Source organism: Coenobita brevimanus, chromosome 31 (genome assembly GCF_032717465.1).
Source record: "Coenobita brevimanus isolate Jiangsu-jjx chromosome 31, ASM3271746v2, whole genome shotgun sequence".
NCBI classification, from domain to species: domain Eukaryota; kingdom Metazoa; phylum Arthropoda; class Malacostraca; order Decapoda; family Coenobitidae; genus Coenobita; species Coenobita brevimanus.
The window spans coordinates 2,010,537-2,034,030 of NC_136984.1; the positions used below are offsets into that span (position 1 = coordinate 2,010,537).

Consider the following 23,494-nt stretch of genomic DNA (forward strand, 5'->3'; position numbering starts at 1 on the left):
TACTGCAGTAAAGTGTCAGCTTGGTAAGACTATATTGCAGTAAAATTTCATCTTGGCAAGACTATCATCCAATCCTACGTTGCCCCATGAGGAGTGTAGGTGCCCGGGGCTAGGCAAGTCGTTCCTGACATTTAAGATGAGAGTATATTGCAGTAAAATTTCAGCTTAGGAGGTTCTTGAGACAGCATGGCCAACTTTTCAACGTTCCACAATATCCAGCCGATTGACCTCCACGATGTTTGGCCAAAAGAAGTAGACAGCCGTTAGATTAAGTTGACCACTCTGCAGGTTCTAGGCCAAATCGCCTTTGAAATATCCCAATTATAAAGAAAAATGACGGACAAGAATTGTAACACTTCTGACTGGGGTGTGGGAAGATTTAATAACTGGGCAGCAAGATAAAGAGGGAAATTAGTGGACAAACCCCCTTAACTGATGCTAAAAACTGAATAAAATGGACAGTAAAAGCAAGAATATACTAAGTTATACTCCCTTCACTCTAACTTGGCCTAAAACAGACATCTCTCCATCGTGTATGCTGAGATGCAAGAACAGATTTGGAGCAGAATATGATGCTAGTCAGGAAGAAGTGCTGGGGAAAGGATTTAGACCTGTAGCACTGTCTTTCTCTGCCACTGAGTTACGTTAAACAAGCTGAAGAACGAAAATTTGGGCCAATGTAATAGATATATAGTAATCACTCCAATATCCGACGTAATAGAGCCATAGGTAGGTCCGGATGTTGGTTCTGTCCGGATATTGGGCCCCAGCTTATGGACTTGTACTTATGGACCCTAACTCAGAGAAACACCTATACAACTCCCTCTGGACATGCATAGCACCTATTTAAGACCCAAATCACACCAATAAGGCACATAAATGACTGAAATAAATGCAAAAGAAGCATAAAATGAGGGTTTAGAAGTAGGTTCATACAATTATAAACATTCTGGTGACTGGCTCCTGGACTGGTACTTTTGGACTCTAACCTAGCCTAACTCAGAAAAACACCTTCCTACTGCACATGCATAGCTCCTAACACCCTATTCACACCAATAAAGGACATTAAAGAGTGAAATGAGGTAAGTATAGTATGGAAAAAAGTACAGTATGAAACATTCTTATGTCCGGATAGTGGGGATGTTCGGATATTGGGCGTCCGGATATTAGAGTGATTACTGTAGTTACACTGGACTGGGGTCTTAAAAAAATAAAGTAATAATAATAATAATAATAATAATAATGACATTTGGAAAGGAATAATATACACTGATGGAATTTAAGTTACTGTTTGTATGCCTGGTTGTCTAGTGGGGTAAGGTGGTCCAATCAAATGTGTGCCGTAAGGTGTACACTCGAGGGTAATCACCGTCACTATTTTCAGGATTCGTCAGCCTAGTCCAGGACTTGATGGATACTGAAAGGGGTCTTATGAACAAAGTACAGTAGCTTTCTATCTATTGCCAGATGCCTCAATCCCGTAAAAATTGCTTCCATGTCAACCCGTCCCCAGCAATTTCACTATCTATCTATCTATAGCCCGACGCCCTAATCCCGCAAAGGGTGGCCGCAGACAAAACGCCTCCAAATCACTCTGTCACCCACCATTTGACTCCCCTCCCCCCAACTCACCCCCCCCTCCCTCATATACCTCTCAACTCCATCCCTCCACCTCATCCTCGGTCTACCCCTCCCTCCACCTCACCTACATACACCCTCTTAGTCAGTCTTTCATTCTCCATTCTCTCCACATGTCCAAACCACCTCAGTGTATTTCTCCTAATCTTTTCAACCACATCCACATCTACCCCACAACGTTCCTTCACTTCTTCATTCGTCAACCTGTCCCTCCACGTCACTCCACATGCTCCTCTCAAGTAACTCATTTCCACTGCTCTCACAATTGACTTGTTCCCCTCTTGCAAGGTCCACGCCTCGCTTCCATACGTCAGGGTAGGGATCACAATACCATCATGCAGTCACTTCTTAACTTCCATACTCACCTCCCTATTTCTCATCACTGCTTTCAGTGTACCAACAACCTTTCTTCCCTGCTGTACCCTTTCACGTACTTCATCCCCCAAAGTTCCATCCTTACTCATCACACTACCCATGTACTTGAATACACTAAGTAACAATAAAACATACAAAAAGCACTATAATCTAATCATTACTTCAAAACCAAATGGAACCACTGAAGGGAGGGTACTGTACGGTTCTTAAAAATCACATTTATTACTACACTTATCACTACAAAAACTGTTCACGTCCACTGGAACCCTTTTCAGACTTGTCTCACTTAATTCAACCTTCTATTTGAATTGAAATTATTTGTCTGGTGGTCAGAGAAGATCTGAATTAACCGATTTCCGAATTAATTGGGTTCGAATTATAGTGGGGTGGCCACAAACCAACTGCCTCCCTGTCCAATGGCATTTCACTAAGTAGCAAAGAATAAACAAAAGCACAATAATAATTACTTCACTACCAAATGTAACCATAACTGTGTGCACAAGGACAAAAGTTCAATGCTTCACAATCATACTTTCCTCAATACAGTGAGTGAGTGAGGAAGGTAACAAGTCCTAAGTTACATTTTCTTAAAGGATTACCACACCCCAGACACTTCATTATCTCACAAATAGGTATCAAAATGGTTTTAATTCTTCCCTTTTGCATTTCTCACCGAAAATCTCAAATGCTGCAGGTACTGAGCAAGCTAGCAAAATTCTATCTATCTATCTATCTATAGCCCGACGCCCTAATCCCGCAAGGGGTGGCCGCAGACAAAACACCTCCAAGTCACTCTGTCACCCACCATTTGACTCCCCTCCCCCCAACTCACCCCCCCCTCCCTCATATACCTCTCAACTCCATCCCTCCCCCTCATCCTCGGTCTACCCCTCCCTCTCCCTCCCTCCACCTCACCTACATACACCCTCTTAGTCAGTCTTTCATTCTCCATTCTCTCCACATGTCCAAACCACCTCAGTGTATTTCTCCTAATCTTTTCAAAATTAATGAGGACAAAAAACAGACTTCTGCTTTATCACATCAGTAATTCTGTTGGGGGAAGGGTCCAGAAACGAAGATTAAAAAAGGTCTGAGACGAGGTCAGGGGGTGTGACCTCAGGGATAAGAGACTGAATAGGGAGACTACCAGAGACTGAGCAGTGTAGAGAGCCGCCATTAGGTGACCAAGGCTGACACATGCAAGCAGGCTGGAGTCTTTAAACGATACAACACCGAAATGAGTGACTTCAGGGATAAGGGACTGAACAGGGAGGCTACTAGAGACTGAGCAGCGTGGAGACCTGCAGTTAGGTGACCAAGGCAGACATATGCACGTTGGACTCTTTTATAAACTATACAACACAATAGTAACTTCAGGGATATGGGACAATAAGGTTACTAGAGATTGAGCAGTATGGAAAGCCGTCAAGCAAACAGGCCGAAGCCTTTATAAATGCTACGAAGTGTGCACCTTCAATATTAATTCCAAGTCACATATTACAAAGTACAGTATATGCCTGGCTACTATCAACCCTGAGGAACTATCATGCATAAAAGTACGATCAAGTAATCATTATTCTCCAATCACCTCATTTTCAGCCTATTAGAGTGCTATATAAATGCTTCTTCTATTTCTGCTTTGGATGTTAAAACTCATATGATCATTTTTGGATAATAAAGGATTAAGGTGTCTGGCTATAGGATAGATCAATGGATAAAATTAACTAGGGTTTTCAGGCAACAAGGGCCCTATTAAAAGAAAAATGTCAAAGTGGAAGTTAAGTCTCACCTTGGAAGATGTCGAGGCCACGTATGATGGCAGCAGCAAGATCATGTATCATACTCGTCCATATCTTTGCTCCACGTCGTTCAAAAATATCGTTCTGTCTTCACTCCTTGTTCAACTTTATGTTCCATCTCACCTCAATTCTACAACCATCATCTCTCTTCCATGTCAGTCTTGGCATATCCTGAAAGAAATAAAAATCAATAAATAAAAATAATGTAACTGGTGATTCAAGCATCAAAACTAATATTCTTACTAGCCTGACACACCCCTAACACACCTTCCTTCGATATTTTGCCTAGCACTATAAATTGCATCTTATCTATACTCACTTCATGTTAACTTGGCCCAGAGTTTTGTCCTTTTGCAGCTTATTTTACTTAGCTCAGTGGCAGGATAAGGCAATACCGTAAAACCTCAATATAACGGACTGCATTATACGGTACTAGAATATGCTTTTATCAGACCTGACGAGCTACCGGACTAAATTCTCATATACAGGAAAGAGTCCAATAAAGCCATAAGGTACATGACAAGTTTATCAGTGCACAGGTTTATATCCAAGGGGTGGTTGGGGTTTATTGCTAACATAATGCCACTAAGGGATGAGTAAGGCTGGTCTATCTATTCTATCTATTGCCAGATGCCTCAATCCCGTTTGGGGTGGCCACAAACAAGTCGCCTCCACATCGCCCTGTCCCCCGCCATTTCACTGCCCTGCTCCCAACTCACATCCCCGTCTCTCATATACCACTCCACCCCATCCCTCCATCTCATCCTCCCCCTCCCTCTTCCCCCCTCCACCTCACTCTCATACACTCTCGTCAGTTTTTCACCCTCCATTCTCTCCAGATGGCCACTCATCTTAAAAGTCAGGACCAACTTGCCTAGCACCAGGCTCCTACGCTTCTCATGAGGCAACGTAGGATTGGACGATGGATGGATGGTTGGAGAATTCAAGGGCTTCCATGCAGAGTGAATATGACAAAGGTGAATTACTTATATGAATTACGATAAAACAGTTCAATAAACCACAACAAAAAACAAGGTAGGAATTACAAAACACTTCAATGACAAAACGACAATTACAAAACCACCAAACAAACGACAAAAGCCTGTAATTGTAAGACTGCACCAAACGTCACCAACAAACGACAAAAACCTTCATTATAAGACTGCACCAAACGTCAACAACAAACGACAAAACCCGTAATTAACAACAAAAACCGTAATTATAAAACTGCACTAAATGACTGGCAAATGACGAAAACTGTAATGATAAAAGAGCACTATACAACAATAAACAAAAACTGAACTATAAACTGCACTAAATGACAAGAAACCACAAAAACTGTAATTATAAAACTGCACTAAATGAACGACAAATGACAGACCGTAATGATAAAACTGCACTATATGACAAATAAAATCAACTATAAACTGCACTAAATGACACCACCAATAAACGAAAACCATAATTATAACACCAATAAACAAACCATAATCATAAAACAGCACTAAACACCAATAAATGAAAAACCGTAATTATAAAACTGCACTAAATGACTGACAAAACACCAAAAAGCGTCATTATAAAACTGCACTAAACACCACTAAACGCCAAAAACCGTATTTATAAAACTGCACTAAACACCAATAAACAGGCACCATAATTATAATCTGTCTATTGCCAGACGCCATAATCCCATAAGGGGTGGCCATTTGACAGTTATTTGTTTTACGGGGAGGGGCACTAACCCTCCACCAACCCACTTGTTAACACTAAACACCAATATACAACAAACCATAAAACTGAACTAAACTCCCATACACAACAAACCGTAATTATAAAACCACTAAATGATCACACAAAAACACTATATAAACAACAAATCGTATTTAAACTGCTCTAAAGGACAATAAAACACCAGAGTAAAAGAAAGTCAGGTGAGAAAGCAAGGGCAAAATTACCAAAGCCTGTATTATCGTTAAGGAGGCTACTTTACACGTGATCCATACTGATTTATTCCTTGACATTGCTGGTTAATACCCTTTTGTACGTTACCTATGCAGAGTACGGCAATATTCACGAGTTACGTAGCCCTGGACTCTTGGCAAAATAAATCACGACAAGGTGTTAGGGGTCTTCCTTGACTGATTAATAAATGGGGTGTCCAAAATGATTATAGCATGGGGAAGTGAAGCCTACCCCATGAGGAAAACCAGAACCGGGTGCACTGGGTGTGAACTGAACATAGGGGGTTGGGTTTGAGGCGGACAAAAAGACTTGCGACAAGGTATAAGGGACTGAATAGGATGGATGCCAGAGATCGAGCAGACAAAGATCTGCGACAATGTATAAGGGACTGAATAGGGTGGCTGCCAGAGATCGAACAGCATGGAGATCAAGCAGACAAGAAGACCTGCGACAAGGTATAAGGGACTGAATAGGGTGGCCGCCAGAGATCGAGCAGCATGGAGATCAAGCAGACAAGAAGACCTGCGACAAGGTATAAGGGACTGAATAGGGTGGCTGCCAGAGATCGAACAGCATGGAGATCAAGCAGACAAGAAGACCTGCGACAAGGTATAAGGGACTGAATAGGGTGGCTGCCAGAGATCGAGCAGCATGCATGTTGGAGCCTCTATAAATGGCACGGCACATGGTTAAACCCGACACCAAAGCGAAATGCCGACCTTATTCTTTTTAAGTATCTGACGATGGAACTTACTTGGCCTTACTATATGATTGCTAACTTCATTTTTTTGTATGGGATGCAGGCTGACCCAACCACCACAGGCATTCCATAAAATACTATAAAAATTAGGGTCCTGCCACTAATTTCCAGCTTATGTTTAACCCCTTCATTACAGGTATGCTCCAGTTTAACGATGCAACTGGTAAGGTAAAAACCCTTCGCTAGTAAAGTAATGGGATGCGTTTTTCAGCCTTGGGTCACCCCCACCCCCCCAACCAAGTCCAAAAACCACCCAAATGAGTCCAAAAACAAGTGTAAAGCCAGTCTAAATGGCCTAACAGCTGTAAAAGAAGCTAACCACAGCCTAACACCTGTAAATATCTCACTAAAACCAACAAATACAATCTGAGAAATAGTCAAATATGTCTGGAAAAAAATCAAGCTTAGTAAACTGTACCCCAAAATGACAATGTTCACCCCACCTATGGCTAAAACACTCTAAGTCTAAAAACAGTTTATAAATCAACCTAAACAATTTTAGTCTAAAATATCAAAAACTGATAAAAATCAAAGCCCATCGTTACACCAGGGTATGGCCACCAATAGGCGTGGTATGGTGGTATTTCTACCCTCATCGTTAAGCCGGGGTATAGCATCGAGGGGTACCGTATATCGAGGTATTACTGTACCAGGCTTTTCTTAAACTGAATAAAATCGTCTGGAGGCAGTCAGGATAAGCCAATGAAACACGTCACCTTATTAGATGGGATCAAACCAGAATTACCCTCTTCACTCAGACATTATACTTTTCTTCCTATCTCCAGACTATTTCAAGCAGCTTAGGAAGGATGTCCAGTATCAGAGGGGTTATGCATACGATCTTTCAACACAAACGCACTAAAGGGTTAAAGCTGATACAAGAATTGAAGTAAATCCCATTATCTGACCCATTAAAACTTTCACCTTGGCCTGGTTCACAATTTCTACCCTTAGAGAATTTTAGCTCAGTGGCAAAAATAACGTGAGCTGTTTCGGTCCAGTAACAATGCACTATCGGATGAATTTATGTGAAGCTACAGAATGTGGTGAAAGTTTTTAGGCGTATCAGATAGGGCCAGGATTCCAGTGGCTTGAATAATGAGTGAATGGAAGCATGGCCCATTGGACTAGGGGGAAAAGGAGGTCCAGATGATCAATGCACACAAACCATCTCAAAGGAAAGTTGCAACATTAGGTTACAACACCAAAGTATGACTCATGAAAAGGTGCTATGGAAAGGATGTAGAGCCATAACATCGTATTTCTAAGCCTGAATTAACGTGGAATAAGTTGCTAAAGAAATCTGGGCCAAGTCAAGGTGAAATAAATATAGACAGCCAGGTTATGGTAAAATTATAGAGCCAAGTTTAGGTGAATACTGTAGAGCCAAATTAACATGAATGAACAACAGACCTTCCTAGTCAAGATCACATGGAAACAGTACGAATAAACTTAAAAGATGTCACTGAAATTGCAGAGGCTAAATTGACCTACAGGAAAACCTCAATGTAACGGACTTCCCTAGGCCTGAATTCGCTTGTATCAGATCGACCACTCAAACCTCTATTTAAGGGACTCCGTATTCTACCTGACAAATGGACAAGACCATTCAAAAATGATACGTAATGTCTAGGTTATATACAATGTTTCTTTATACAGTACAAGTAAAATAATATAAACATGTAATATAAGTGAACCAATCACTGCATTTCATAAGACTGTCTTTAAATGTGGTAAAAACAGGGGACGTTCTCCCTACGTGTCAAGTGGGGTTGGTGGAGGATTAGTGCCTCTCCCTGTAAAACTAACTAAGCCCTTGGCCACCCCGTTTGGGATACATGGCATCTGGCAATGAATGAATGAATGAAAAAACAAGAGACATTTTCAAGCACGGGACAAGTTGATTCCCCATTCAGTCCCTTAAAAAGAGGTCTGAGTATATAAGAGACATGTTTATCAGTGTGCAGTACAGTATTATATAGATTATACCATTTGATAGCAACGTTGGGTCTGGTTAGTACTTGGATGGGTGACCGCCTGGGAACACCAGATGCTGTTGGCATCCCTACGTCAAGTGGGGTTGGTGGAGGATTAGTGCCCCTCCCTGTAAAACAATTAACTCTAAGCCCTTGGCCACCCCGTCTGGGATACATGGCGTCTGGCAATGAATGAATGAATGAATTATTGTAGTGAATGTATAATCTATCTATCTATAGCCTGACGCCCTAATCCCGCAAAGGGTGGCCGCAGACAAAATGCCTCCAAGTCGCTCTGTCACCCACCATTTGACTGCCCTCCCCCCAACTCACCCCCCCCTCCCTCATATACCTCTCAACTCCATCCCTCCACCTCATCCTCGGTCTACCCCTCCCTGTACGTAATACAGTACGGAAAAAGTCTGGGTTAGCAACGGCAAGTCCGGATGGCTCCTCGGAATTTCTTTTTTGGGGGGACTGGTTTGGGCCGTAATTAGTCTGTTATAGTGAGGTTTTACTGCACTACCAAGGAAGGAGGCAAATTTCTTACCAGCAAAGAGCTAACCTGACTGACATGCAAAGAAGAATAAGTGACAACATTCAATTTCTTACCAGCAATTTTCTGAAGTCTTGCCGATGCCATAGACTGCCTTTGGTCCTCAGTCCAGTCTTCATTATGAGTTCCGTTCCTATTCACTCCTTTTGAGGCTGATCCGTTCCTTCTATTCCACTCTGGCTTCCACTCAGCATTCATTTCAACCTTGTCTGTCGATCCTGAAAGAAAACCCAGCATGTAAGAGGCACAATTCATAGTCACTGAACAAACGTTGAAAATCTTGACCACACCAATTATGAATGCAGTCAAAATTCGGTTAAAGCCTATGTGAATGCACCCCTTAAGAGACTGGGGCGTCTGGCAATAGGTAGACAGTCCTAACCTTGGTGTTTTAAGATCGGAAATGCCCTGCTGCCTAACCTTTTTGCCGCCTAGCCACTATATTAAAACACTATGCCTATCTCTCTGCCCCTCTGAAGCACACAAACCCACGGAAACACTGTAGGAAAGATTTAAAAGTACGAGACCTACATAAACCCTCGAGGTGGCTATTTCCAGGCTACAAAGACCTCAAACTCTGGAATATTGTGCTGTGGGTTTGAATTTTCATGTTCTGACAAAACTGATATAGGAAATGGGGTTCTACTTTTTATCGTATTCTTATGAAACAAAGAAACTGGGGCTCAATTCCGTCAAGTGATGAGAAATGGGACAAACTACCTCTTATTCTGGCAAAATTGCAATGAAATGGATCTTAATTTTTTATAATCTGGCAAAACTTGAATGCTAAATGTGGAATTCATCTTACTCTGGCAAAACTTGGATCGTAAATGAATGAATAAGAAAAATTACTGATCTTCTGGACTTTTTACGCATACAAATATAACAAACATGTAAAATAAGCAGTTTCGGTAAATTTTTAGAAGTAACCAATGTTTTCTTTTATTATTATTTTTATGTTTTTCAATGCAAAATACTGTGTTTTAAATAGTTTTGACCTTCATTTTGGGGGGAAATTCCCCCTTTTGGAATTTTGAGTATGATTTCCAAAAGAGGGTTTATCCCCCAAAATCAAGATCAAAATTAATTAAAAACACACTATTTTGCATTAAACTAACCCAAACTAACAACCTAACCTAACCTAGGGCCTGACATAGACCGAATGCACACACCTGCACCAGCCAATATGGCGCGACATTCATCCGTTACTGAGCGATAGCCTAACCCAAGTCACTATATGACTACCCCTACAAAATTTGCTCCCCCAACTCAAACTAGGCTTAAAAGGTAAGTCTTAGTTAGAATACCGCAGTTTCTCTTCCATAAACACTACTGAAAGACTTACAATTCAATAATCTGATATTTTTCCAGTGGACTACTTGGTTCTATTATCGTTCCAGCCAAAAACAATTACTGTACGAGGAACTGATCTGTTTTCTGTTAGGTTAGGTTATCTTGGTAAAATAATCAGCAACGAAAGTGCCACAAGAAGCCTTATAATTACCTAAAAGTATTGAAAAATCGAAAAATAGCCAACGGCCATGCCACGTTGAGTACACCACTTCCCATCCGATCAGCGAAGTTAAGCAACGTTGGGTCTGGTTAGTACTTGGATGGGTGACCACCTGGGAACACCAGATGCTGTTGGCATCCCTACGTGTCAAGTGGGGTTGGTGGAGGATTAGTGCCCCTCCCTGCAAAACAATTAACTCTAAGCCCTTGGCCACCCCATTTGGGATACATGGCGTCTGGCAATGGATGGATGGATCGAAAAATATGGATCAAAATATCATAATTCTGTTTTTGGCTGAAACGATAATTCTACAGGCTTTTCATTCCAATTCCAACTACCATTTTCATTGCATCTCCCAAACATGGTTGATTCGTAGAAAATAAAGCTGCACATTAACACAAAACCCTATCCTACAAACACCAAAAGTAAAAATTCATTGACAAGGTTAGGTTGCTGAAATCTATCTATCTACCTATTGCCAGACGCCTCAATCCCGTTTGGGGTGGCCACAAACAAATCACCTCCACGTCGCCCTGTCCCCCGCCATTTCACTGCCCTGCTCCCGACTACACACACCCCTCTCTCATATACCTCTCCACCCCATCCCTCCATCTCATCCTTGGCCTCCCCCTCCCTCTTCCCCCCTCCACCTCACTCACATACACTCTCTTCGTCAGTCTTTCACCCTCCATCCTCTCCACATAGGTTGCTGAAATACTATGCTCTAAAATGCCCACAATTGTAAAGTTTGTGTAGCTGTTAATTTGCATAAAGACTTCCAACTATTATTGCCAAATGCCTTAAGCCTGTAGGAGGTGGCCACAAACAAAACGCCTCCATGTCACCCTGAAACATATCACTATCAGCATTCCTTCCTACCATAGCATCAAAAATAACCATGAAAGTCAAACTACCACCCGTTAAGGACTTATTGTGTCTGGCTGTAGAGAGAATGGAGAGAGGGAGGCCGAGGATGAGATGGAGGGATGGAATGGAGAGGGAGGGAGGTGTGAGCTGGGGGCAGGGCAGTGAAATGGCAGGGACAGGGTGACATGAAGGCGTCTGGCAATAAATATAATGGATGAAAAGCAAAATCTAGCAAATACAAAAGGTTACAAACATGAAACAATCACAAATATATATGAAGCACATGCATCCACGTAAAATCACTTAAAATTAAACCCAGCCGTTATTTTAAGTATATGATGGCAAAATTAACAAACTAGACCAAAATTATTTAAAAACGATGCTTATATTTCCCTCAAGCTTTCTAATGGGGGCGTAAGGCTGGAAAAAGCTTAAAATATATGGAGAAATAGGGGAACACTGCACACCCATATATCCTATTTCTTCCTCTTTACAGGCTTTTTCCTTTTATTTTCTTACCTCAAAATTTTCACTGGGTGGATTAGGTAAAAATAAAAGCTATGGAGGCAATGTAGAAGCCTTAAATATATCCCCGGCGAGATTGACGATATTCAAAAATTCAAACGAAAATAAGCGTAATTTCACACTGGCTAATTTACAGGTATTTAATTCAGGAAACTCATATTTGCTTACCTCAGCCGCTTCTCTGGGTTATGTAGGTGGAAAAGCAGGTTCAAACGCTGGAGAGGAGGCCATTTTAACGGTGTGATGGGAGGGATGAAAATGAGCAGCCAAAACAGATGCTACGACCACCGCCATTCCCGATCACGTCACCAAATCAGCGCTACCAATCAAAATGGCTAACCTTGCTCTCACATCTCAAAACGCAAGTAAAATTACCCTATTATGCCGCTATAACCACCATCTTACCAGGAAATTGATAGAGTATATTTGAAAATCGTTATATTATCGCTGGGACTTGGGGAAATGGGGTAAAATTCCAGTAATGTGACCGACCACCTACCACCTGCCCGATTGCCAATGTACGTTAGCGGAAGATGCTAATCGAAAACTCAGGATGCTGCATTATAACTAAGCATGAAATCGCAAAGAAATCCTAAGAAACATATATTAAAATTTTATGACAACTGAAAATTGGGAGAAATAACTAAAATTCCGGCAAGACGACCACCTGAGTCACACCAACCACCTACCCTATGATGTCCTATTAGCAGGTATCGCTAAACCAGCTCAAATCTAACAACACTTGCTCCAAACAACTGATGTATGAAAATGTCCCGCAAAAAAATTCTAGACTGAATTAAATCATCTGAAAACTGAAGAAATAGAAGGAAATTAAGTCCTCGTGGTGAAGGAAATTAAATAATAGCTTTGTCTGGGTAATTTGCCTACGAAACCACTTCATCTCGAGTTCATTTGTATTTTCGTGGTGGGGTACTATCGAGAATTTTGGCTGGTGTCACTGAAAAATGTCCTTCATACCCCTCCCTATCCTCCCTAGGCCCCGAAAGGAGGATGGTGGACTGCTAAATAGGTAACTTGGTCTCCCTGCAGTCCACGGGGTTCAACAACAATGATAATGATAATATAATGAGGAGAAGGAGGAGGATAATGTGATGATGATGATGATGATGATGATGATGAGGAGGAGGAGGAGGAGGATAATAATAATAATAATAATAATAATAATAATAATAACTCCTAAAATTGCCATCTCCCTCTTTAATGCTGAGTAGTATAGATCAGCATTAGTATATGATGCTAGTTACGAAGAAGTGCTATTTAAAGAACGCAGGGCCGGAGTACTGTCTTATTGTCAATGAAAATGAACGAAAATTGGGCCAAATTAAGGTGAAAGGAGTATGGTAAATGATGCTAGTCACGAAGAAGTGCTATGGAAAGAGCAGACGTGGAAAAATAGTGTGGCAGAAGCAAGCATATATTAAAAATTATCCTCGGAATGAAGGGGTTAATATCTCTATTTGTGTCTATCTATCTACCTATCTACCCATGTTCATGTGTACCTACCTACCTACATACCTATCTATTTATCTATCTATCTATCCCCCCCCCCGTTCGAAAATTCTGCATTCGCCCTTGTACCCAAAAACGTAGGCTTCAGAACATTCCCATTTCGACCCCAATCTCGAATCCCAGACTCGAAAAAAATATTTAAATCACGCGGTTGAAAATTGCAGACTACGATTCGAGGCTTTGAACTTTTATAAAAACGATTTGCTTAGATTTGAAGCTTTGAAGAGTACTTTGAATATACCTGGCTAATATTTGAAACTTTGAATGGCATTTTTGAATATGTCTGGCCACGATTCCATGCTTTGAACGTTTATAAAAATTATTTGCTTAGATTTGAAGCTTTGAAGAGTACTTTGAATATACCTGGCTAATATTTGAAACTTTGAATGGCATTTTTTAATATGTCTGGTAAAATGCCCGCCGAGACCGCCACAGGACCTCCCACCTCACCATCCCCCACACCACCGCCGAGCCGCCACCCCACCACCACCCCAGGAAGACACACAGGTGAGGTTAGTGACCTCGGGCAAGAGGGTCATCGGGACATCCCGACCCTGAGCCCCTATTCCCCGCAAGTGCCCCAACCCCAGGCGTTCAGACAACCTGAACTACTGTGCGGGCGGGGTATAGTGACCGTCAGACCAGGGGTGGGACTGAAAAGAGGTCAGTCCCAAGTAACACCGTCTTGACGGTCTTGCTACACCCTCTAGGGCAGGAAGAGGCTCAAGGGCAGGAAGAGGCCCAAGGCTACGGCCTTACAAGAGAGATAGACACAGGCTACGGCCTGACAAAGTGTGTAAAGGGGAAGGTGACCCCAGGCTCCGGCCTTAACACGCTGAGGAGAGAGAGTTGCCTGTGTGCATCCCTCTCCAGTTGTACCTTGGCTACGGCCAGAATACGGTCCAGGGTAGATAGACCCTGCTACCGTACGTGTAGCGCCACCCAATTACGGAAGCGGCGACTCGGGGCCGGCCTCTCGCCGGAGCAGACGGGTGATCCCGTTTCTCCGCTAGTCGTTTCCCGTACGGGCGGACACTCAGTTACGACTGGGGCACGTACCAGGGTGGAGAATTCCCTGACGGTAGGATCTGTCCGTATTGGAGAGAGTGCGGTCCTCACGTCCCTCACTCCGGCTTGTTCCCTACTGCGGGAGGAACACCACGCTGACGGCCGCTTGCCTCGGCGAAAGGGCGACCCCGATCACCCTACTGGTGTCCCTCGCACGCCGGACAAGTTCACGGCACCAGCCAAAGTCCATACTAGGGAAGTGGAGCCCCACCTCAGCCCAATGAACACACTCAGGGAACCACGAAGAGCGTGAGTCTCCCTCAAGCCTCTTTCCCTCCGGGGAGCCCTTCGTCGCCATCCAGGCTTCTTGGCCAAGCGGAGGCGTTAGAGTGGTGGCAAGGCCCGATTGCGGAGTTACCGCCCACACCCGGACGCTCCTTAGCCCTGTTGGAGCCCTACAGGAGTCGCTGCCGCAGCCCAGCCCTGACGGCGCCTCTCCCCCTGAGCACCTGCAGACCCCGGACGCCCAGGCCTTCCACCACGGTCCCCGACGACGGCGACCTAGGCTCCCTCACGCCCCGGCAGAAGAAGAAGCAGGCCCGAATCCTCCGCCTGTTCGGTCCTAGTCCCGAGGCCCCCGATCAGGTCAAGCCCTCCGGACTACGAGGTCCCCTTGCACCCCACCAACGCGGCCCTAGGAAGGAGCCGCCCCTCAGGCCGAGGCCCTAAACAAGAGAGCCTCCCTGACAGTAAGTGTTAGTGACCCAACTACCAAAGAAACACGGGTAGAACAGTGAAAGTGACAGCAACCCCTAATACAGTGATAGTGATCCAAAGCACAGTGGCAGTGACAAATAAAAGTTATGTTAAACAGTGATATCAGGGTAAGTCGTGCTTGAACATTAAACAGTTCAGTTCCCCCTCTCAGTAAGGAAGCGGGGAGTTTTCTGTGGAATCAAAGGTAGGTGTGTGAGCGAGCCGGAAGGCAAGCGAAGTGCTTCCCTGCGACTAGGTGACGGTGTCGGATGTCGCCACACGCACCCTACCTTTGTTATAGTACCATATCCCCCACAGACTCCCAATCACAGTGAATATAAGTGAGACTCCTCCTTTTATTAATATCCACCAGTGACACGACCAGTGTTCTCGATTGACCATTGCAGTGAAGTGATAACTCTCCTCAATAATAGTCACCCATATCCCTGACTGCCCTGTGCCCTGTGCAAAAGTAGATTGGATCCAATTATAAGTGTATTATTGTATCTCTGTGTTATTGTGTATCAAATATTGTGTATGTAGCACTGTAAGGAATAGAATTTAAGCAATAGATGTGATTTGGTGTACTGTCTCTTTTTATGCCCTGTTCCTTTTAGTGCATTACATCCGGTCTAGCCAAAGGACCCCGTCCCAGTGCTCGTGTTTTTACGACGAGAAGTCGCCCTAAAAACACAGCATTACATCTGGCCACGATTCCAGGCTTTGAACTTCTATAAAAATGATTTGCTTAGATCCGAAGCTTTGAATGACATTTTTGAATATGTCTGGCCACGATTCGAAGCTTTGAATGGTACATTGAACACGAGTGAGCAAGATTCGAGGCCTGGAACTGGAACCTGCAAATGGTTGGCTGGAAATCTGGAACCGAGGTGATGTGAGGGGTGAAGGAACAGCAGAAACATTGACTGAGGTTTTTTCGTGCAAGGTAAGTATGAAATTTAAATATATTGTGTATATATAATGCTAATGTGTGGATCTTTACTTTTTCATGTTTTTTTTTTTTTTGTATCTGGATTTTACTTAATTATATATCGCAATTAAGTTTCGATTTTGCATTGTTTTTAGTTGTGTAAAATTCAACTTGAGCGTTTTGTATAATGATTAAATTTTACGACAATAGGGAGGTTTTATAGAGGTAACTCATTCGTAATCTAAATGTAAAATGCTCTTTTTTTTCCAGGCGTTGAAATGGCATGCGGGTGGGAAGACAGTCCATGAACTAGTAGACAATGTTTCTGCTTATCCTTGAAGGCCTTGTGATTGATTTTTCATTCTACCCCATTAATGAGGAGTAACAAAGTCCTCGAGAGTCTAATCATTTCGTCTCTACCAGGTGAATAAGTTAACTAATACTGGAGGTTATTTACTCCACACCGTTAATGAGACGTAGCTAATCCTTGAGGGCAAAGTGACTGACTCTTTATTACGTGAGTTAATTAATCTTTGAAGGTCAGTGATTCTAAGATACGTGAATAAGGTAGCTAATCCTCGAGGGCATAATGATTCTATAACCTACGTGAATAAGGTAGCTAATCCTCGAGGGCATAATGATTCTATAACCTACGTGAATAAGGTAGCTAATCCTCGAGGGCATAATGATTCCTTAAGCTACGTGAATAAGGTAGCTAATCCTCGAGAGCTAAATGATTCCTCGCTATAAAGTGAATGAGGTAACTAATCCTTGAGAGCCCAGTGATTTCCTCTCTACCACGTGAATCGGGTAACTAATCCTTGAACGCAGTCATTTGTCTACCACGTCAATGACAACTATAATCTCCGTGAGTCTAATGATTTTCTCTACCACGTGAATGGGGTAACTAATCCTTGAGAGCCCAATCCTTTTTTTCCCTACCACGTGAATGAGTATCTTGAAGGCAATGATTACTTGTCTACTACGTGGATAAGTAATCATGAATGCCCAATTACTTCCTTTCTAATACGTAGATGAGGTAACTAAACACTGGTAATAGTGGATAATTAATACGTCAATAACCGTGTCCTCAAACCCAAAGTAGAAGGTCTTACAGCATGTTGGTTATGCTATACTGTTTTTTCAATTATATGTAATGCTACAATTTTTATGTTGTTTCAGGTCTGGATGATGTGGAAGTTCAGTTGCTTAAAATGAGAAGGCACTTCAAGACGTTCATGAAAACAACTTACGTCAGTTCTTCGGGAACAAGATGAACAAACTCCTGAACAAGATGGACAACTCCCTTGGAAGAAAATAAGTCTACAGGAATCCTCTGAAAAGCAAAATAAGTTGAATAAAACTGAAATCCTTGATGGCACGAAAGGATCACGGGACGAAATCCATAAGGCAAGAATTTATCGAAGGGTAGAAGTAATAGGAACTAAGATGAGAGTATATGAAAGTGTTTAAACTCTCTATGAAGCAGCCAGTAACACAGGGAGCAGTAACAAGAGGCCTGGGAGCCACGAAACTGCCATAAAATAGTGTAAAAGAAGGAAGTCAAAAGTAGATTAAGGGGTGACAGGACGAGGAGAGGAGCTGCGATGAATGTGTGAAGTGTACATGTGAATGATTAACTTACCTGTGACTTTGTACGTTATATTTATCAATGTAATATATAGCTAAACCTGGCCAATAAATCAAATTTCTTTCTGTGAGTGGTTTTTCATTCAAACATTTCCTAAATAACAAAATGAGGACCACACTGAGGTGGTTTGGCCATGTGGAGAGGTTGGAGGGTGAAAGACTGACGAAGACAGTGTATGTGAGTGAGGTGGAGGGGGGAAGAGGGAGGCCGAGGATGAGATGGAGGGATGGGGTGGAGAGGTATATGACAGAGGGGGGGGGGTGAGTTGGGAGCAGGGCAGTTAAATGACGGGGGACGGCGACTTGGAGGCGATTTGTTTGTGGCCACCCCAAACGGGATTTAGGCGTCTGGCTATAGATAGATAGATAGATAGATGGGCCTGGAGTGACAATGACCATTTATGTGGGGACAGATTGCTTTTATATAATTACACCTACTCTTCAAAACTTATACTTGGCATTTAAGCCTGCAAGTAAACTGAAAGATTGCATATATGAACTGTATAATTAAGTCTTTATGCTGAGTCTTGATGCTCAGTGTTAAGCGTAAATTCTTAATGCAGACAGAACAGAGGAGTGTAATGTACAAAAGGAATGATAAACGTGAAGTAGGCAGCACTACATGAAGCGAGTAGATGATGGTGAGAAATAGGAAGAGGAGACACAAATGACACAAGGAAGTAGGCAGCACTACATCAAGTGAGTAGATGGAGAGAAATAGGAAGAGAGGAGACACGACACAAATCAAAACTACACTGAGTGGATGATGGTAAGAAACATGAACAGAGTACAGACAAAGGGGATGGAAGAATCAGGCAGCACAACATGGAGAGATATTGGATGTGGTTGAGAAGATTAGGAGAAATACACTGAGGTGGTTTGGACATGAGAGAATGGAGAATGAAAAACTGACTAAAAGGGTGTATGTAGGTGAGGTGGAGGGAGGGAGAGGGAGGGGTTGAACGAGGATGAGGTGGAGGGATGGAGTTGAGAGGTATATGAGGGAGGGGGGGGGTGAGTTGGGGGGAGGGTAGTCAAATGGTGGGTGACAGTGACTTGGAGGCGTTTTGTCTGCGGCCACCCTTTGCGGGATTAGGGCGTCGGGCGATAGATAGATATAGGAAGAGGAGAGAAATGGCAAAGATGAAGGAAGAAGTAGGCAGCACATGAAGTGAGTACATGATGGTGAGAAACAAGACAAAAGGTGAAGTAGGTAGCACTACATGAAGTGAGTAGATGGTGAGAAACAGGAAGACAGAAATGACAAGTGAAGGAGGAGACGTCACTACAGGAAGTAGATGACGGTGAGAAATAGGAAGAAGACAGACACAGAAAGAGAATAAATGTGATGCAGGATGTAGGCAGCACTACATCAAGTGAGTGGATGACTAAGGACGAGGATGACACAGAAAAAGAATGATAAAGGTGAAGGAAGAAGTAGGCAGCACTACATCAAGTGAGTGGATGACTGTGAGGACGAGGATGACGCAGAAAAAGAATGATAAAGGTGAAGGAAGTAGTAGGCAGCACTACATCAAGTGAAAGGATGGAGAGAAACAGGAAGAGGAGGAGGGCAGACACAGAAAAAGAATGATAAAGGAAGAAGTATGCAACACTACATAAAGTGAGTGCATGATGATGAGGAATAGGGAGAGGAGGACAGACACAGAAAATGACAAAGGTGAAGGAAGAAACAAAGATAAAGGTAAAGGAAGAAGTAGGCAGCACTACATCAAATGGAGGGATGGAGTGGAGAGGTATATGAGAGAGGGGGGTGTGAACTGGGAGCAGGGCAGTGAAATGGCAGGGCGACATGGAGGCGATTTGTTTGTGGCCACCCCTTAAGGGAATAAGGCGTCTGGCAATAGATAGACAGACAGATAGTTCAGTGGAAGAAATATACTGTGACTTTAGATCTCCAGCACTTCTTCGTGACTAGCATCATATTCCAGTGTAAATCTAATGCTACAACTCAGCAGTCAAGATGGAGAGATGGCAATTTTAGGCCAAGGTAGAGAAAAAAGGCATAATATTTACAGGAAACAGCACTTCTTCGTGACTAGCATCGTATTTTGGCTACAACTCAGCATTCAAGATGGAGAGATGGCAATTTTGGACCATGCATAATAGTTACATGAAACAGCACTTCTTCGTGACTAGCATCATAAATATTAACATGGAACCACCACAATAAGTGTAACAATACCTGTCATCCAAAATCTGGAATTTTGAAAAACTGGCATTAAAAAAAAAAAAGTATATATAAAATTTTGACCATTCTGAAAAAAAAAAAAACAAAAAAACACACACACACATAAAAACAGCCAGAATGATCCAAGCTAAAAAAAACAGAAAGAAAAACAGCCAGAATGATCCAAGCTAAAAAAAAAAAAGAAAAACAGCCAGAATGATCCAAGCTAAAAAAAACAAAGAAAAACAGCCAGAATGATCCAAGCTAAAAAAAAGAAAAACAGCCAGAAGGAGCCAAGCTAAAAAAAACAAAGAAAAACAGCCAGAATGATCCAAGCTAAAAAAAACAGAAAGAAAAACAGCCAGAATGATCCAAGCTACAAAAAAAAACAGAAAGAAAAACAGCCAGAAGGATCCAAGCTAAAAAAAAACAGAAAGAAAAACAGCCAGAATGATCCAAGCTACAAAAAAAAACAGAAAGAAAAACAGCCAGAATGATCCAAGCTTAAAAAAACAGAAAACAGCCGGAATGATCCAAGCTTAAAAAAACAGAAAACAGCCAGAATGATCCAAGCTAAAAAAAAACAAAGAAAAACAGCCAGAATGATCCAAGCTAAAAAAAAAACAGAAAAAAAACAGCCAGAATGATCCAAGCTAAAAAAAACAGAAAGAAAAACAGCCAGAATGATCCAAGCTAAAAAAAACAGAAAGAAAAACAGCCAGAATGATCCAAGCTACAAAAAACAGAAAGAAAAACAGCCAGAATGATCCAAGCTACAATAAAAAAACAGAAAACAGCCAGAATGATCCAAGCTACAAAAAACAGAAAGAAAAACAGCCAGAAGGATCCAAGCTACAAAAAACAGAAAGAAAAACAGCCAGAATGATCCAAGCTACAAAAAACAGAAAGAAAAACAGCCAGAATGATCCAAGCTACAAAAAACAGAAAGAAAAACAGCCAGGAGCCAAGCTAAAAAAAAAAAAACAATCAAACCTCAAAAACACAGCTAAGACAAAGCTAGAGACTCGGCAAACACCAAGCTAAAAAAAAAAAAAAACAGATATAAACAGCCAGATGGATCCAAGCTAAAAAAAACAGAAAGAAAAACAGCCAGAAGGAGCCAAGCTAAAAAAAAAAAAAAAATCACCATACCTTCAAAACACAGCCAAGACAAAGCAGCAAACACCAAGCTAAAAAAACACACACACACATATAAACAGCCACAATGATCCAAGCCAAAAAAAACAGAAAGAAAAACAGCCAGAAGGAGCCAAGCTAAAAAAAAAAAAACAATCACCATACCTTCAAAACACAGCCAAGACAGAGCAGCAAACACCAAGCAAAATAAAACACCACAAACAGACTTACATATACCTCATAACCGGTCTCCATCTCAGCGCTGGGGGGGGGGGAGGGTTGCCTTTTCTTGGAGACGCAGATCCACACAATGATGCCCAGTTCCATCAAGTGTAAACAAACCAACTCTGTTTTTAACCCTTCATCCTTTTCTGTTGCACTTCTTCGTGACTAGCATCAATTACCAACTCTGCTTTTAACCCTTCATCCTTTTCTGTTGCACTTCTTCGTGACTAGCATCAATTACCAACTCTGCTTTTAACCCTTCATCCTTTTCTGTTGCACTTCTTCATGACTAGCATCAATTACCAACTCTGCTTTTAACCCTTCATCCTTTCTGTTGCACTTCTTCATGACTAGCATCATTTACCATCCCTTTTTCACCTTAACCCGGCCCAAATTCTTCATAACTTTCATTTACCATGCTCTCTCCAACTCTGCATTTAACCTTTCATCCCTGTCTGTTGCACTTCTTCATGACTAGCATCATTTACCATCCCCTTTTCACCTTAACCCAGCCCAAATTCTTCATAACTTTCATTTACCATGCTCTCTCCAACTCTACATTTAACCTTTCATCCCTGTCTGTTGCACTTCTTCGTGACTAGCATCAATTACCATCCCCTTTTCACCTTAACCTGGCCCAAATTCTTCATAACTTTCATTTACCATACTCTTTTCACCTTAACCTGGCCCAAATTCTTCACAACTTTCATTTACTATACTCCTTTCACCTTAACTTAGCCCAGATTTTCCTTTGTAACTTTGCATTCTGATTCTTGTGTGTTGCAGAGGCCGGTATCAGGTTGTGTGTGTTGCAGGGAGCCTTTGCATAATCAATCAATCTTAAAACAACACATCAAACCTGAAAATCATCGAATATAAGTCTGGAAAAAATCAAGCTCAGTAAACCGTACCCCAAAATGACATTGTTCACCCCACCTATGGCTAAAACACATTAATCTACGTCTAAAAACAGTTTGATGTTCGTGTGCAGCAGAGAGTCGATATGCCCTGCCTCCTATAATCTAGTGTGAACATTTTTAGACCATCGATAGGTATTGGGGTGTGTATTTTGAGGCCAACGATAGAGACTGGGATGTGCCAGTACAGGTATACCCCGGTTTAACGATCTAATTGGTTAGGTAAAACCCCATCGTTAGGCGGGGTATCGTATATCGGGTTACTTTTAACATGTATTTCAAAGTGGACCGTTTACCAGCCTTCGACTTCCCCCTCAACCAAGTCCAAAAACCACCCAAATGAGTCCAAAAACAAGTTTAAAGCCAATCTAAATGGCCTAACAGCTGTAAAAGAAGCTAACCTAAGCCTAACACCTGTAAATAACTCACTAAAACCAACAAATACAATCTGAAAATCATCAAATATGTCTGGAAAAAAATCAAGCTTAGTAAACTGTACCCCAAAATGACAATGTTCACCCCACCTATGGCTAAAACACATTAATCTAAGTCTAAAAACAGTTATTAATCAACCTAAACACACAATTCTGGTCTAAAATATCATCAAAATTGGTAAAACAAAAAAAAATCAAAACCCATTGTTAAACTGGGGTTCGGCCATTGTTAGGTGGGGTATGGTGGTATTTCTACCCTCATCGTTAAGCCAGGGTATCACATCTAGGCGTATCGTATATCGAGGTATTACTGAACATTTTGAGATCAACGATAGGTATTGGGATGTGCCAGATGTTTTGGCTGCAAGATGGCAGTCCTGTACCCCTGCCAAATTGCCTGCGTTTATGTGCGGACGTATAGTTTGTTGTACCCATTCCACAAGCTTGTAATTACACAAATATCTATATAAAATGCACCCACATACTGACCAACCTTCCAAGCATGGCACAAGTTGAACATATCTCTTCGGTAGTTGTCAATCACACCCTGCACCGGTACTTTCTGGAGCTAGTGTACCATCAATTTCAATTTTCGTGTGTTGCAGGAGAGGCCAATTTAAATTTTTGTGTGTTGCGGAGAATGCATGTATGATCAATTTAAATTTTTGTGTGTTGTGATGAGTGACTGTATGATCAATTTCAATTTCCCTGTGTTGCAGCAAGGCCATGTATAGTCTATCT

General features: G+C 42.1%; 1 long non-coding RNA gene and 1 other non-coding gene across 2 annotated transcripts; one reads left to right on the plus strand and one right to left on the minus strand.

The window, feature by feature from the left end:
- Positions 1–3,862: 3,862 nt before the first annotated feature.
- LOC145395406 (uncharacterized) lies at positions 3,863–12,271 on the minus strand. The gene is made up of 3 exons (XR_013896610.1): positions 12,143–12,271; positions 9,126–9,287; positions 3,863–3,983 (listed from the first exon to the last, which is right to left on the minus strand). It is a non-coding gene; the product is annotated as an uncharacterized LOC145395406 (long non-coding RNA).
- Positions 10,601–10,719, plus strand: LOC145395579 (5S ribosomal RNA). Its single transcript, XR_013896639.1, has one exon. It is a non-coding gene; the product is annotated as a 5S ribosomal RNA (ribosomal RNA).
- Positions 12,272–23,494: the final 11,223 nt, after the last annotated feature.